The sequence below is a fragment of the Rattus rattus genome, chromosome 7, assembly GCF_011064425.1.
Source record: "Rattus rattus isolate New Zealand chromosome 7, Rrattus_CSIRO_v1, whole genome shotgun sequence".
NCBI classification, from domain to species: Eukaryota; Metazoa; Chordata; class Mammalia; order Rodentia; family Muridae; genus Rattus; species Rattus rattus.
In genome coordinates, this window is record NC_046160.1 from 103,630,679 (window position 1) to 103,648,060 (window position 17,382).

Below are 17,382 nucleotides of genomic sequence, written 5' to 3' on the forward strand. Positions count from 1 at the left end.
TCTCACATCAATCATTAATCAAGAAAACCTCACACAGACATGCCTACAGGCAAATCTGGTGGGAAAAAATTCTTCAGTTGAGATTCATTTTTTTCCCATACTTAATGTCAAGCTAACAAAAGCTAACAAGCACAACTTTGCACAAATAAAATGAAACAACAAACCTCCATCCCTCTCAGCCTATTCTAGCGTTAGTCCCAATGATTTTTACAAATCTAAGTACCAAAAATAAGCAGGATCATACTTATTCATTTTCGAATTAGCATATGATACCATTTATCAGAATTACATTCTTCGTTTTTATTTTTAATCTTCTGCATTGGGTGTGCCTGTGTGTGGATATGTACATGTGGGTGTAGGTGCCCAAGGAAGCTAGAATAAGGGATCATATTTCCCAAAGCTGGAGCTGCACATGGCTGTGAGCCTCCTAACATAGGTTCTGGGAACCAAGCTCAGGTCATACGCAATGGTTCTTAACCATTGAGCCATCGTTCAAGTCCAGCACGTGTGTTTGCCTTTAGAGCATTAGTTTTTGTTTGTTTGTTTTTGTTTTTGATTTGATTTGTTTGTGTTTTGTTATTGTTATTTTGTGTTGTTGTGTTTTGTTCTGTCTCTGATGTCATTTGTTGAAAAGATTTTCCTTGACAGGCTTTTCAGAAGCCTTTGGACCACAAATAGAAGCTTACTCCTGGGTTCTCTATTATTCAGAAGAGGTTTATATATTTTTCTATTTATTAATTAATATCACACTGTTTTGATTATTGTAACTTGCTTTTGAAATGAGGAACTATGAGTCCTCCAGTTAGGGTGCTCCATGTTAGGGCTTGATAATTCAAGTTCCCTTGTAATTCCATATGTCTTTTGGAATCATGTTTTTTATTTATATGTCTACGTGTATTTACCTACAGAAAAATTAATTGAAATTTTGTGAGAGAGTGTTTTCAGTTTGTATAGCACATTGAGTAGGACTGCAATTTAAGAAGCCTATGTCTTCTGATCCATAAACATGGAACGGGTTTCCATTTGTTCACTCTTTGTTTCCAATCAGGGTTCTGTGGTTCCTATTATACATATATTGCATGACTCTAGTTCAGTCCAGTCTCAAGGATTTAGTTTTCTTGATGTAATTGTAAATGAGATTGATTTTGTAATTTCTTTCCAGATTGTTCATCCGTAGTGTATAGAAATGCAACTAACTTTTGCATGTTGACTTTTTGTATCCTGTTGCTTCACAAAAATCATTTATTAGTTCTAATGGAACTTTTATTGTATGTTAAATCTTTTATATATTCAACACATGAGATCAATTCAACTGTGAACCATTTGATAACAGTATTTTTCTTTAATTACAATGCAGATACCTCAGTCCTGTTTTTCTTAATTTTTCTGTCTAAAAATCTTTAGCACAATGTTAGACAGAAATGAACAAAGCAGGACTTCTTGCCTTCTTCCTCATCTCAGGGATAAGTAAGGTTTTCAGCATTGTCTGAGATATTTACAATAGATTGTTGATATGTGACTTCTAATATGTATGGATAGTTTCCTACACACACTAGCTTCCTGAGTATGTTTAACATCACTGGATCTTAGATGTTACCAAATACATCTCCTGTATGAGATTACTTCATATTTTCTAATGACTTGGTTAATGCAAATTCTTTGTTTTGTTATAATGATTAATCTGCATATACCAAGCCATCCTTGCATTTCATCAGCTGATTTTACCTTGTTAAAATATGTAATGTAAATCACATGCTGCAGAAGCATTTTTGGCTATATTTTATTGAGAATTTTTGTATTGCAATTCAAGAGCTACCAGTTCATAGTCCTCCTTCCTTGCATGTCTTTGCTTTGATACCAGGCTAATGACCACCTCAGAGAAGGAGCTGAGAAGTCTTTCTTTCCTTTGATGAGAGTTGGGGAAGACAGTTTTGCAAAACATATTGGTTCTTTAAAAAATGAGTAAAATAGATTAATGAAGCTACCACATCTGGGATTTTTCTTTCTCATTTGAAGGCTTATTTAGATCAAGCATCTGGGCCATTTACAGATCCGCTCACACTTGTTATTTCTTGATGATTTACTACTGCAGGCTCTTTGGCTTTAAAAATACTTGCTCCTTTCATCTAGGTTATCCAACTTGTTGGCATATAATTGTTTAAATAGACTTTTGTGATGCATTTGGTTTTAGTAAAATCAGTAGTGCCACTCTTTTTCTTTTGATTTGTTGTTTTAGAAATTTGAGTTTTTTCTCTTTTTCCTTTGCTCCAATTCGACTTACTGATTTGGATATTCTATAAAAGAATCAGCTGTTTCATATCTTTTCTCTGTAGTTTTCTTTTCCTCCTATTTCATTTACCTCCTCCGAGTCACTCACTGTTTCTCACCATTTCCTCGCCTTGGCTTTAGGGTTACTTTCCCTGCTACAGACTGTAAGCTAAATCGCTGGCTTGCCTGTTCATTCCTCGTTGCTGCTGTAAGCCTTGTACTACAAGTTGTGCCACGGTACTACTTTTTCACATCCTGTACGTGTTGAAATGTGCGTTTTCACTTTTATTCATTTCTGTGTGCCTTAGAATTTTCCTTCTAAGTTCCCCTTCGATAGGTTAAGGCTGTGAGAGTGAGTTCTTGTCTAGCAAAAGACCCTATGTTATATCCATAATGATTAGAGCCTTCAGAGTGTCTAAATGTGCTAGAAATGTCCACTTTCACTTCAGATCTAAAAGGTTTTGCCTAATTATTTTGATATCGTGTGGTGAAAGATATAAACATAGATAATTGCACAGCTTAAGATATCTTATTAATCCTTTACGAGTTTCATATGGTGCATTTTGAAAATATTCACCCCACTCCTCCCATGCCTATCTCCTACCTTACAACTTCACATTTTGTTTATTTGTGGGTTTGTTTGTTTTGTTGTTCTTGTTTGTCTATTTTTTTTCCTGGTAACACATTGAGTTCAATATGTGCTCTCCATACACTCCTGGCTGTGGGGCGAACACTGATCTATAGTCACTACATATGGTCCTTATTTTTATCCTAGAATACTTTCACTTTAGATGTATTTTGTACATTAATATGGCCTTTGCTTGCTTTCCATCCCTTACTTGTATAAATTACCTTATTCCTCCTTTTGCTTCCAAATTCTCTACATCTTTGAGTCTAAACTGATTCACTAGCAAACAGCACATGGTTGTATTTTAAAACCATTGATGCTACTCTGTCTTTTGAACAAACAGATTAATGCATTTCCTTTTGTCAATTTTCTAGGTTCTTTTTTACGTATGCTATTCTCTTTTGCACACTATGGTACAATATTTAAGATCAAAAAGTTAAACATGGTGTGATCTGAAGTTGCTGAAGCCATAGTTAACCTTCTGGCTAACTCGTCTTGTTTATTTTCACTTTCCAAACCTTGGAGATATCTGCTCATGTATCTCAAGCTTCTGATGAGGAACATTTAACCAGCTCAGAGACACTCACTCCTCTGCCTTTCTGACTTCACTTCTCACGAGCTAGTTTCAAGATCCTCTTTGTTTTCTAAGTCCAATTAAAAGATACCGTCACGCAAGTCTCTCTGAGCTCATCTTAACCTGGCATTGTCTGTAATTTGGATAGCAATGTCTGTGAAATGATCATGTTTAAAGGCTTGCTCCCCCTGGTGGTGGTATTACGAGGTGCTGGAGATGCTAAGAGGTAGAGTTAGAAGCAAAAGTCCTTCCATCACTGAAGGACGCCCCTCAAAGGGAATTGTAGTTCTGGTCTCTTCTTTGTTTCCTGGCTAGTGGTGTAAATGATGCTCTAGTTATGATGGGCTTTAGAGAAATCATAAGCTCAGAGCAGTTAGACCACCAAGTGTGAACTAGCGCCTCTTAAAATTGTGGGCCAAAAATGAACCTTCTCTCTTAATATATCTATAGCCGCCGGCATTTTCTTATAGTGATACAAAACAGAATAATATAGATTTCATTAAATGTTGTGACTTTTCATCCAATCGGGGAGGCTGTTAGCCATTATTTATGCAAACATTTTCTCTGCTTCTTCTCCTTCCCTTCTGTGATTTCCCGAATTATGTGTGTTGGTTCTTTTAATGTTTTCCCACAGACTCATACACTCTGCTAATTTTTTTCAGTTATTTTTATGTTGTTCATACTCATTATTCTTCCCTGAACTGTATCTAAATTTTGAGTCTTTCTTATACCTGCTAACATCTGCCTATAAGTAGAAGGTGTAATTCTTCAATTTCACATTATAATTTTTCATTTCTTAGAATTCTTCCTTTATTAGTATAGCTTCAATGTTCATATATCATTTTAAATTTTTCTTCATATCTTTTCTTAGCTCTTTTAAAACTTCTAAGGTATTTCTTCACAGTTTTTGCCTAATATGTGTACTATCAGATCCTTTTCAGAGAAAGCTTATTTTTCCCTTTTAAACAAGATACTGAGAGATACTTGTTATTTTTGTACTTTTGTTCCAGTTATTGTAGAAAACTGGACATTTGAAACAAGCATTGTATCAATGCTACCAATCATATTCTTCTCCATCTCTTGATGGTTCAGGGAGTTTATTGCTTCTTTTGGAGACTGTGTCAGTCATCAATCTGAGGTATAAACATAGTTATCTCTGACATGTCCTATGTCTGCACTTTACCTAGGCATGTGCAATTACATTTATTTTGCCCATAGGTCGATAGCTCTTTAATATCTTAGGAGGTTGTACTGGCTGGTTTTATATGTCAACTTGACACAAGGTAGAGTCATCAGAGAGAAAGGAGTCTCAGTTGAGGAAATGCCTCCACGAGATCCAGCTGTACGGCATTTTCTCAATTAGTGACCAGTGGAGGAGGGCTGTACTGACTGGTTTTGTGTGTCAACTTGACAAAAGCTGAAGTTATCACAAAGAAAGGAGCCTCAGTTGAGGAAATGCCTCCAAGAGATCCAGCTGTAAGGCATTTTCTCAACTAGTGTTCAAGAGGAGGAGAGGCCATTGTGGGCGGTGCTGTCCCTAGCCTGGTAGTCTTGGGTTCTATAAGAGAGCAAGCTGAGCAAGCCAGGAGAAGCAAGCCAGTAAGTAACATCCCTCTATGCCCTTTGTATCAGCTCCTGCTTCCAGTCCTGCTTGAGTTCCAGTCCTGACTTCTTTTGGTGATAAACAGCAATGTGGACAGTATAAGCTGAATAAACCCTTTCCTTCCCAACTTGCTTCTTGGTCATGATGTTTGTACAGGAATAAAAACTCTGACTAAGACAAGGGCCCAGTCTATTGAGGGTGGTATCATCTCTAAGCTGGTATTCTGAATCCTGTATAAAAGCAGGTTGAGCAAGCCATAGGAAGCAAACCAATAAGCAGCATCCCTCCATGGCCTCTAGATCAGCTCCTAGCTCTAGGTTCCAGCCCTGGTTGAGTTCCTGCCCTGACATCCTCCAATTCTGGATTGTAATCTGGAAGTGGAAGTCAAATAACCACTTTCATACCCACTTGCTTTCTCACCATAGCACTTCACCTCAGTAATGGACACCATCACTAAGACAGAATGGACAGACTCCGGCCTTTAAATGGACAACACTCTTGGTTGGAGGTGAGGGACTTGTAACAATGAGAAGAAATACAAAAAGATTTCCCTCACCATCTGGAACTCCCTGTCCAGAAGCAGTAATAACTCCAGCATGAATCATTCATAGTTAAGGGACATTTTCTGGTCACCTTAGCTCCAACAAACCATTCACCAGTTCTTTCAGGAACACATAGCAGCTGCTTAAAGAAGCTGAGAAGTTGGAGACTTGTTAGCCACTACTGTGCTAAGAACAGAAATGAACCAAAATTAACCCCAGTGATCTTTCATTGTTCTCTAGAAATTATAAAGCTTCAGTAGATTTTAGAGGTTCGAAACAATCTTGACAGAGCCTACCAGTACAGCTGTTGTCTAGCTGGTTGAGTTGATTGTTGTCCTACTGCTGTGGTAAAATACCCTACCTGAAGCAACTAAAAGAAAGACTCATTTATGGCCCATCTACTCCAAGAAAGGCCTACTGGCAAGAGCTTAAGAAAATCAGCTCCATTGCATGTGCAGTCAAGAAGGAGAGAGAGGTAGATGCCTGTGCTCAACTCTGTCTCCTTTTTCTTACCTAGTGATACAATCCCAAAGATTAAGGGTGAATTCTTTCACTTCAGTAAACCTAATTTAGATTACCCCTCACAAATGAGCCCACAGATTCATTTCCATGGAGATTCTATATCTCATCAGGTCAAAAATCAAAATTAATCATCTCAATGGTAAACTGACACAGGGGAGGATGGGGGTTGGGGGAGCACTTTTTTCCATTCTCTAGCATTTTTGTCTGGTTTACACTGGAATTTTTTAATTGCAATAGATCTTCCCCATGTTTAATTGAACACTGCTCTTCCTGTGTTTAAAGGCATTTTTCTCCAGGCATCCTGTATAATGACTTGTCAACCTTGACCTTACTGCCACATACTAAACATTTTTGCTGAGAGTCATTTCTTTTCTTTAGCACCTGTATTTCCTTGCTTTTCAATTTAGAAGATTTGATGAGAATTAATAATTTATTCATTTGGAAAAAATTGATAAGTTTATTATTTAGCAAGTGTATCTGAGAATGCCTCAGGCTCATCTATCAACACTTCCCTTTCCTTTGGCTCATGAATAAAAATGTAGTCAGGGTCTTCTGCAAGTAACCGACTAGGTCAATGCTTTAAGGAGAAATCCTACTGGTTAAAGCCTGGTTTGGCTGTTAGTTTTAATGAGTAAGATTTTTTTTTGTTTGGCAAGCTCCATATAGGAAACACGGGGGAATGAATGTTTCTCCATGTGTCCATGTGCAAAACAGTCATGGAGTTCTGTGTGACCTTTGGATTCAGTCAGAGATCATCCTCCATCCCCTGGCTACCTGCACATCTGTACTCGTAATGATATTTAGTAGACTAAGAGATTTACAGAGCAGCTAATTTTAATGCAATTGCTATCTCCCTTCATTTATAGCCCTGCCATGCCATTTATGGATAAAAGAATGAAAATTTCACAGAGGATTAATTTAATGTTCTAGAAGAACTTTCTATATCTGCTTGTTCCTCTGCTACCCTGTATATGAAGAAGGGGTGAAAGGCCCCGGAGAGTTCAGGCCTATTTTTCTGCTTTGGTCAGCTCCAAGGTGATCGAAAGAAATTTCTGTTCCAGGCTTCCCTGGTGAAAAGGAGTTTTACTTTTTCTTTATTCCTTGTTTATTTGAAACAGGGTGATACTCTGTAGCACAGGCTGGCCTTGAACTCTTGGCAATATTCTTACCTCAGCCTCTTGGGTGAAAAATGTTCTACTTATCAACAATTCTTTATTTTCTTATGTGGGACTTAGGTAATGGGCTATGCCTACTTGTGTTGAAGTGGAATGTGCTAGAAGGCTGGCAGGGTCAAATAACACTTAGCTATTTGCTGGGTAAAGTAAGCCAGTGCCATTTTAAAGCCATTGTTACACAAATAATTGTCCAAAATGCTTGAAATGCACAATGTAGTATTGATGAGTCCCTTAGGGCTTCTTGTATATATATGCATGCAGATATGTATATCTGTGTATGTTTGTGTGTGAAGGTATACATGGACACATATGTGTAGAAGACAGACAGTAACTTCAGGTTTCTTGGGATGCTGTCTCCCTTGACTTTGAGACAAGTATCTAACTGGTCCTGAGCTTACTGGTATGAATAGTTTGATTAGGCAGCAAGCCAACCATCTATATTTCTCAGGTTGTAGGATCACAAGAAAGTGCTATCATACCTTGTCTTTTTATCTAAATTTTGAACATGAGTTTGGAGATGGACTGATGCTTGCAAGAAAAGCACTTGCTACCTGAGGAATTTTCTTAGCTCTTCATTAAGACTTGAAAATTCTAGAAGCTTCTTATCTTATAGTCAGTATATGTATGTATCTTTATAAAAGAAAATATAACAGAAACCTGTTTTGAGAGAAATTTCATAAAAGAAGACAAAGAAAACTCTAGGGTTATCACAAATCCATTGTCTACTCTTCCCAGGGACATTTGTTTCTGATGAGGATGAGAGGTGAGACATTCCACCAAAGAACATTACATCTACCTCTTCAGTTCCATTAAGATAGTCCATTTCAGGGTTCTCTTCTCAACCTATCTTCTTGTACATTCGCCAATCTTTCTTCTCAGTGGTAATACCATAGCTCAATGCTTCTCAGCCATTCAAGAGTCTTCTCTTGAGAATTCTGTTTAGTTCTGTCCACTATTTTTTAATTGAGATATCCATGTTGTTGGTGTCTAACTTCTTGAGTTTTTGTAAATCTTGGATAGTATCCATCTTTCAGGTATAGAGTTGGTGATGATCCTTTCCAAATCTGTAGGCTGGCATTTTATCCTTGTCACGGGGTTGTTTACCTTACAGAAGCTTGGCAGTTTCATGAGGTCCAGTTTATCATTTGTATAAAAGAGAGGCTACTGATTTCTTTCAGTTAATTTTGTATCCTGTCACTTTGGTGAAGGTGTTTATCAGTTGTAAGAGTTCTATGGTAGAATTTTTGGAGTCAGTTATGTATATTATCGTATCATCCACAACTTGCAATACTTTGACTTATTCCTTTCCAATTTGTTTGTCCTTGATCTCCTTTAGTTGTCTTATTGCTCTGGCTAGAACTCCAAGTACTATATTGAATAGGGAGAGAGTGGGCAGTCTTGTCTTGTTCCTGATTTTAGTGGAAATGTTTCAAGATTCTCTCCATTTAGTTTGATATTGGCTATTGGCTTGATGTATAAATTGTTTTGATTATGTTTAGCTATATGCTGTATCCCTGATTTCTTTAATACCCTTAATATAAAGTGTTGTTGGATTTTATCAAAGGCTTTTTCCAGCATCTAATTAGATAACCATGTGAAATTTTTTCTTTCAGTTTGTTTATATGGTGGATTTTATTGATCCATCCCTGCATCTCTGGAATGAATCCTACTTGATCTTGATGGTTTGATGATGGTTTGATGTGTTCCTGGATTTTGTTTGGGAGTATTTTATTGAACATTTTTGCATCAAAGTTTATAAGAAAAATCAGTCTGAAGTTCTCCTTTGTTGAGTCTTTATGGGGTTTAGGTATCTAGATGTGGTTTAGGCCATAGAATGAATTTGGTAGTGTTTCTTCTGTTTCTATTTTGTGAATATTGTTTGAATTAAGATTTGCCCTCAAGTGTCATGTGTTTTCCATCTATGGTGATTGAGAGTTTTGCTTGGTATAGTAGTCTAGTTTGGTACCTGTGTTTTCTTAGAGGTCACAGGCTATCTGTCCAGGCTATCTGTTTATTCTGGTAGGTCTGCCTTTTTCTGTTATGTGACCTTTTCTCCTTGCTGCCTTTAATATACTTTGTTCTATAGATTTGTATTCTGATTATTGTATGCCAGGGGGATTTTCTTTTCTGGTCCCAGTCTAATTGGTGTTCTACAAGCTTCTTATATGTTTTTAGGCATCTCATTCTTTCGACTGGGAAAGTTTTCTTCTATGGTTTTGTTGAGAATATTTTCTGGGTCTTGGAACTGAGACTCTTCACCTATTTCTATCCTTATTTTTCTTAGGCTATATCAAGAATTTTTTAGATTTAACATTTGACATTAATACACTGACCTGATGTATTAATTTCCTCTATTGTATCTTCTACACCTGAGATTTTCTCTTTCATCTCCTGTATTCTGTTGGTGATGCTTGTGTCACTTGTTACTGTTCTCTTCCCTAGGTTTTCCATCTCCAGGATTTCCTCAGTTTGTATTTTCTTTATTGCTTCTGTTTCCATTTTCAGGTCTTGCACAGTTTTATTTATTTCCTTCACCTGTTTAGTTGTATTTTCCTGTATGTCTTTAAGAGATTTATTTATTTCTTCTTTAAAGACCTCTATCTGTTCGATTGTATTTTCCTGTATTTCTTTAAAGGTTTTTCAAAGGCCTCTATCATCTTTATAATATTGAACCTAAAGTCATTGTCTTGTGTTTCAGTTGTGTTAGGATATCCAGGGCTTGCTGTAGTGCAATAGCTATGCTTTGGAGGTGTCACATGGCCCTGGCTCTTTTTTATTGTGTTCTTTCAAGGACCTTTAGCCATCTGGAAAGTTTTGATCCCTGGATGTTCTTGGAGTCAGTATTTGGAAGGGTGTGAACTTTGATGATCCTGGTGTGGCAGGCCTCTGATCTGTATCCTTGGGCTGTATGATCCAGGCCTGCAGTTCTGTATAGTTCAGGAGCCGTAGGGTCAATGAAGAGGTGCAGAGAGGTGGTGGGAGTGTAGAGGTCTCCCCAGGGTGGTAGGCTGCTCATGGCAGCTTGGCTTGGCCCAGAGGGCTCAGAGAACAGGAAAGGTGGATGGAGGAGGTGAAGCTTATCTGTATTCTTCAGGAGTCTGATGGAGGTAGAGAACAGGCAGCAGGAAAACAGAGGTCTCCTGGAGAGAGCAGACTGCTCAGGGCCTATATTGATTATATATAGTTACTAATATATATTAAAATTATATACAATTATCATTATTGGTATTACTTTCACATTTCATTTTAAATCATTGTATTATTAAATCCTTGTGGATCACTATGTTCTTATTAAAGAAAACCTATTTGGTTTGAGGTGATTGTTTTTCTTGACATCCTCCTTTTTCAAATAAAGTTTTATTAGTTCTTACTCACTCACACCTACTATGTCATAGTATTTCACTGATACAACTGAGAAAAGGATGCTATAGAGATACAAGTGAATTTTCAAATCTCACTTAGGAAGAGGCAATGTATACTCCTAGTCTTCCAGGAATGGGAAAAACATCAGTACAGCTATAAAATGCCCCTTACAAGGACGTTAAGGTCCATGTGTTCCACTATGAGGAATTTTTGGTTCTTTTGAAGAGAGAAGTCCATGTGGTTGAATATGTCATGTTTGTATAGGGGGTTACCATTTTGTGTTTGGGACTTCCTCAAATTCTAATTTAGTCAAATCTTAGGACTATCCAGTGTTTAGAATGGAAGAACCATGCACTGAAATGAAAATGGACAGCTCATGTGGTCAAACAACCTTCCCCTTTTAGCTTCGGCTTTTAGGTAATGCAGGGAGAGCATTATTGTGTGCTCAGGCTCTTTCTCCTCTGACCACTTCAAAGTGAAACTATTATTAAATCCGAGTAGCTGTTATTATTTGCCTGAAACTCACATGAGAGTGAGAGTTGTGCATTTTTAAATGACAGAGGAGTCGGCCACCTATAGAATTCTCAACCAGGACTCAGAACTGAAGTAGTCATCTGGCTTTGGGGACTGGCTCTATACTTAAGGAGGTTTCACTGAGAAAGAAAGATTTTCTAACAGTAGCAGTCCAAGTGTTCATTCACAAACACTCAACATATATTTGGTGACTCGTAGCCTGTAAAATATGGAGTCTGAGCCAAGTCACTCTTGGGAAAGTGTTCTGGAAGAAAAAATATTTTCATAGGAAATCGTGATAAGCCCACGGTGATTAGCAAGTTCTTAACAGCTGAGACTCTAAAGAAGTGTGATTTCCTGCTAAAGTTTTCCATTTGGAAAGTAAAGGCTGGAAAAGCCCAAGGAGTGGTGGGCACGGCTAATTCCACACTGTACAGTCAGCTCCAAAGACTTAATTAGAAAGAAGTTTATTGGAAACATGATCCACCCCACTCTGAAGTGTTCCCAAAGGTTCACAGTTTCCAATAGCGGTCCAAACCTACAGTTGTGTAGACATTTCCATTCTGCTTTTTCCCTTGAAGTTAAATGAGAATGCCTCCTTTTCTCTTTCTTGCCTTTGGTTAAATAAACCTTCCTGGATCTCATCAATTCCAGGTACCTGTGATGGGGAAGTTTGATGACCTTGAACTCAGAACACTGCAATTAAATCACACGTGAAGCAAAAATGAGTACATAGTTGTAGTAAACTCTACAGCTCTCAGTGAGCCTAGATGAGCCTTAAGTTGTCAGTACTCTACATATTTTCTTATAAAAATCTGATATCAAGTGTGATGCACATTCTTGGTTGTGAACCTGGAATTAACAAACACCAAAAATGGAGGGCACAACCGTAAGGGATTGTTGGTTAATTTGAAATGGAAAGATCCACTTCTCATCTGGATCTTTGAAATATGGAAGCATGCCTTTAACCCAGATCTCTTGGACTGGGAAATGACACACCTTTAATTCAGATCATTTGAGCTGGGAAAACCTACGTCTAATTTGGGTAATGCCTTCTGCTGGCAGCCTATACAAGGACATGAAAGAAGGAAGCTTTTGCACTTTGCCTGTTTTGTTCTTGCTTTGCTAGCAAGTCCATTCCTTCACTGACTTTAGGACACAATTCTTCAGAATTCCATAGTTTACTGAAGACCAGCTGAGGCATTCATCCTTGTGGACTGAGCATGCTGGATTCTGGACCACTACTGTTCATGGCTGGACCATAGCCTGTAAGTTATTATATACATAGATAGATAGATAGATAGATAGATAGATAGATAGATAGATAGATACATACATACATACATACATACATACATATTAGATACATACATAGATGCATACATAGATACATAAAAACAGTTACATAGATACATATGATAGATGATAGATAGATTCATACATGCATACATACATATTTACATACTAGATACATAGATATAAAGATAGATACATAAAAATAGTTACATAGATGCATAGACAGATAGATACATAGACAGACAGACAGATAGATAGATAGATAGACAGACAGACAGATAGACAGATAGAGAAAGAGATATCCTCCTTCTAGAGAACTCTAACACAGCAAGTTTCTATGCCTCCTCCATCATTCTCTGCTTTTCTTTTTCATACAGACAGTGCTATGCATGGTTTGTTTCTGTCTGTATATTAAAAATCTTTGCCAGCCTAAATTTGACACATTGTACTTTTCCATTTAGCCTTTCCTGATCATGAGCTGGAATTTTTCTTTCTTTCTTTTTCCTCAGAACTTCCACTTACAAATTATGTAAAATGATCAGCAAAGAAAAGCATTGAGTGTGAGAAGAATTCTCCTGCTGTTTATGTGCGTGCCCTTCAGCCCAGGGCAGATTAAATTTTAATCCATTAATTAAATCATTAATTCCTTAAGGGCAGGAAATTACATCTGTTCTCTCTCTCTCTCTCTCTCTCTCTCTCTCTCTCTCTCTCTCTCTCTGACTTCTATTTTTTTCCTCATTATACTTTGTAGATACTCAGTAGATTGCTCTGTAGAAAAGGTGCTGGCATATTTTGAAGAAATAGTAATATAATAAAAGTAAAACCTTTCATTCTCCTTTCAAATTTTCTAATCCAAACTCTGTATCTTTCTATCAATCATTCCTATGGTTCCTCTCAGATCCCTTCATTTCAATTGTATTCTATCCGACCCCACCCCCACTTCAAAAAAAGAACAAACCAATGTCAATTTCTAGTATGCAATCTCACGCCTTCACCTGGCTTTATTTACTATGTATGCAGGTGACAGCTAGCTCGGTCCATCAGTCACAGAGGTAAATTCCCACGAGTTCCCCGGGTGCCTCTATCTATTATTCCTAGACCATTCTATCTGAGAGATTTATCAATGAAAGGCTGTTTCAGAGAAACCTAACAATCCTTGCATTGAGGGTCACTCAATCATTCAGACAGTCTAAAGCATCACATTAGCAGAGTCCCTCCATGCATGGAATAATGCAAAGAGGCAAATAATAAAATTCACACTGAACTTGCTCTAGTGGGAAACCCATGAACTATAGAGGTTAAAAACATGGGCTTTGAATCAACTTATATAGGCTCAAATCACAGTCTACTGATTGCCGGCTGTGTGCTAGGAGACAGTTTCTGAATGAACTTCCTTTTGCATATTAAAAAAAAAAAGAAGCAAGAATACTTACAGAACTGCTGATAGAAACCCAACAAGATAATGAATTCATTATTGTAAAATCTAGTGATGCGCCAGCGATGTAGTTCACTTGACTGAGTGCCAGGGTTCGAGGCCCAGTATTTCTTTCAAAAACAAACAAACAAGCAAACAACAACAACAACAACACCCACACAACTGGGTGGGTGGAGCATATACCTAGAATTGAAGCATTCTGTAAGTGTAAAAGGGGGATGGGGTCATCCTAAACAGTATAGTAAGCACTAGGCCCCTGTGCATTCTGGGTTACTTGAAACCTTGCCACAAAACAAAACAAAATCAAAAGCCAAACAAGAAAACCAGTCTTCCAGGCTGGCAACGTTTACTTTCAAAGCTTGAGCAGTCAGCATCACTATAGAGGATTCTGAAACTACAGATCTATGGACACTCTTACTTAAATCACAGGTTCGAGAAGCACCTCTTGTATCCAGGGAGTCCAGGCCGCAAGACCTCAGCACCCTTATGCACCATATGCAGTCTTTCGGTACACTTTGAATTTGGCAAGATTAAAAGGAAGAAAAGAAAAAGATTTAGTCTAAATCACAGGACCTAGACCTTGGCCAAAGAAGCATTCGATTTTATGTCTAACTTCATCATTACAAATTATTTCTTAGTTCAGTGCCCTAGTAATATTAATAATTGATATCGAGTAATTTCTCTGGGTGAGGCACTACAGTCGCTGGCACAAACAATCCTTCATCAGAGCAGTATGCCCAGGAGTATGCTTGGGGCAGACTCCCTGGTTAGGCAATGGTTATCATGCTTCCTTTTCAAATGAGCCAGAATTCAAATAGAGTTGACTCTAATTTTGAAAACACGTAACATCTGGCAGCTCCTTTGATGTCTCTGTCTCATCAGGGCATTGAGAACTTCCTGCTTTACTCTTCACTCTGAAGGCTGCCTTTGGACCAGCTGTGCTATCAGGATGGCCCTCGGCACCTGGCTAGGACATCCCTCATCAGACAGTTTTTAATCTCCGTGATGACAAAGCAGAGGAAATAGTGAACAGTTCAAAGTGTTAACACCAAATGATAGAGCCCGAAACATTACAAATACAGTATCTAATGACCTGCACAAGGCTAAAAGCAGTTCTTCCATTGTGAGAGAATACCTAGAGATCTTAGTCAAATCCTGATGATGCCATAAATCTGGATGTCAGCATTTTAGAGTACTACCTAAACTGTCAAATATTAACTAGAAGTCATTGTCCATGATGCAAGTGGTAATATATCAAGGTAATGTCATTCATTACCAGGAAGACCTTAAAAGCCAAAAGCCAAGACAGGCAGGACACCAAATCTATCAGTTAGAATTTACTCTCCATGAATTACAATTCACATTATAATTGGATGACTTACGTTTTTCAAAAGTCCCAAAGCGCAGTATCCCAGGGAGACAGTGTGTATGGCCCTGCCCAATGACCCATCAACTTCCTTTACAACAGAGGCAATCAGCATGGTGAAAAGGTGTCCAGTTTTTAATTAAAGGCCCATGTGATTTAAGCTGAATTCAAATTAGAAACATTTTTAAGTTGCACCAGTGATGAAGTTGGACCCTTCTTTGGAGTTAGTATTAATAATAACAAAAAATTAACTCTTGCTTACTAGTTTTCAAGTAATAATCTTTCAAGCAAACTAATCAAAAATCCAAAACTGAATATATATTTTTAATAGATATATTCAATCCAATAAATCTATTTATATTTAAAATTTCATGCTCTTTATTCATTCTTCTAACAATGATATGATATAAATATCCCTTTAATAATTTCAACATAAAAATTAAGTATAGCACTTGGCTGATTAAACATGGCTTTTATTACTCTTGTCCTCAAAAAGAAGTCTAAAATCGCCAACAGAATATTAAGTATTTCTAAATTACCCTATTAATTTTATAAACTTTTCTCTTTATCTGAATGCCAAAATTTGTATGTAAACCACAGCTACATAATTGACTGACATTTCTCTAGTGAGTCATGGTTTCTTTTTGATGACTGAATAACTCATATTCTATTGTCAACAACAAAAAAATACAAGCCATCCTCCAAGTGCCAATCTGGCAACAAGTGACATAGCTTCCTCTTCTCCTAACGCTGTCCATGCCTGAATCAGGGCTTCTGCCTCCCTGTGATGCCCTTGGACCATATCACAGTGACCAGTTCCACAATGTCTTTGCCTTTGCAGTCCTCAAAATGAATTGTTGAATTCAATGAATAGCAAGGGTACATGTTTTTAAGTGAATCATTCCCAGAACTACTAGAATCCATCTATACAGGCCAGAGTTCAGACACAATGCAGTGGCAGTAGGAACAATAGAGTTGTGAAGTCCACACCTTAAACCTTTAGTTATAGTGGTATGTAAATCACTCATGCAAACATTTGTATACTCTCTTATTAAGTTCGAATTTCTTTTGGTTACTCACACTCTTCTCCATTAATTGTAGAATTCTGGGAATTCTCTCAGAAACCCCCTCTCTAAGCCAAGGCTTGTCTTTGGCATTTTCTACTAATCTCTTTCCTTCTTTTGTAAAATAGAGCCCAAGTATGTTTTCTTTGATACCAGGAGTCGGTTCCCTGTCTCCGAAGCTACCTCCTCCTGTTACGTGTTTGCTTGTGGCACCTTCAGGAAGAACGCAGTAAAGCATGGCGTACTCTCTTCTCCTTTCTTCTTCTCTCCTCGAGGCCATAGCTGAGGTTCACAGCTTGCCTGCTTTCTCACTTTTCCTTCAGATTCTAATGAAATCTTCCTCTGAGTCAGTTCTTAAATTCTTTTATTGATGATACTAGAAATACAAAGAGAGCTCGCTCCAATTTCTCTTGTAATACAAAGCAACCCAAGACAGGTCACACCAGAACGACAATTCCAAAACTTCCCAAGTCTGATACACACAGGTCAATTTCTTATGTCCCCTGATGGATACAGGTCAGCAGATGAGGTGGTTGAGCACTCTCAATCAGGGAACAGACTTTGCGCTTCCATTTCGACCCATCCATCTATTGTCACTGATGCATTAAAATCTGAACTTTGAAGATGTGCACCACCGTTCAGAGCTCTTGCTTAAATGCAACCCACACATACGCCTTTCCAATACTCTCTATCCAAAAAAAATAATGTGGTCATATCTAATATCAAAAGTGAAAAGAAATTGTGTCTACTATGGTCTATTAATGAAAAGGACAAAATTTAAATGTTTTTATTGACAGGCCTCGGTGGTGTCTTATCATTATACTTTTGTCTTGCTTTATCCCATTTCACTAAACTCCTCTCTCACTTGTGGACCACTGAAAGGCCTTTTGGAGCATTCCTGCCTGAAATTTCCTATCTTCCTTTTGCCCTCAAACAAGAAGATTCAATTTAAAACTTAGTGATTCCAAAATTCCTTTATTGTTCAGGATTGTTTTTGCTATCCTGGATTTTTATTTTTCCATCTGGAGTTGAG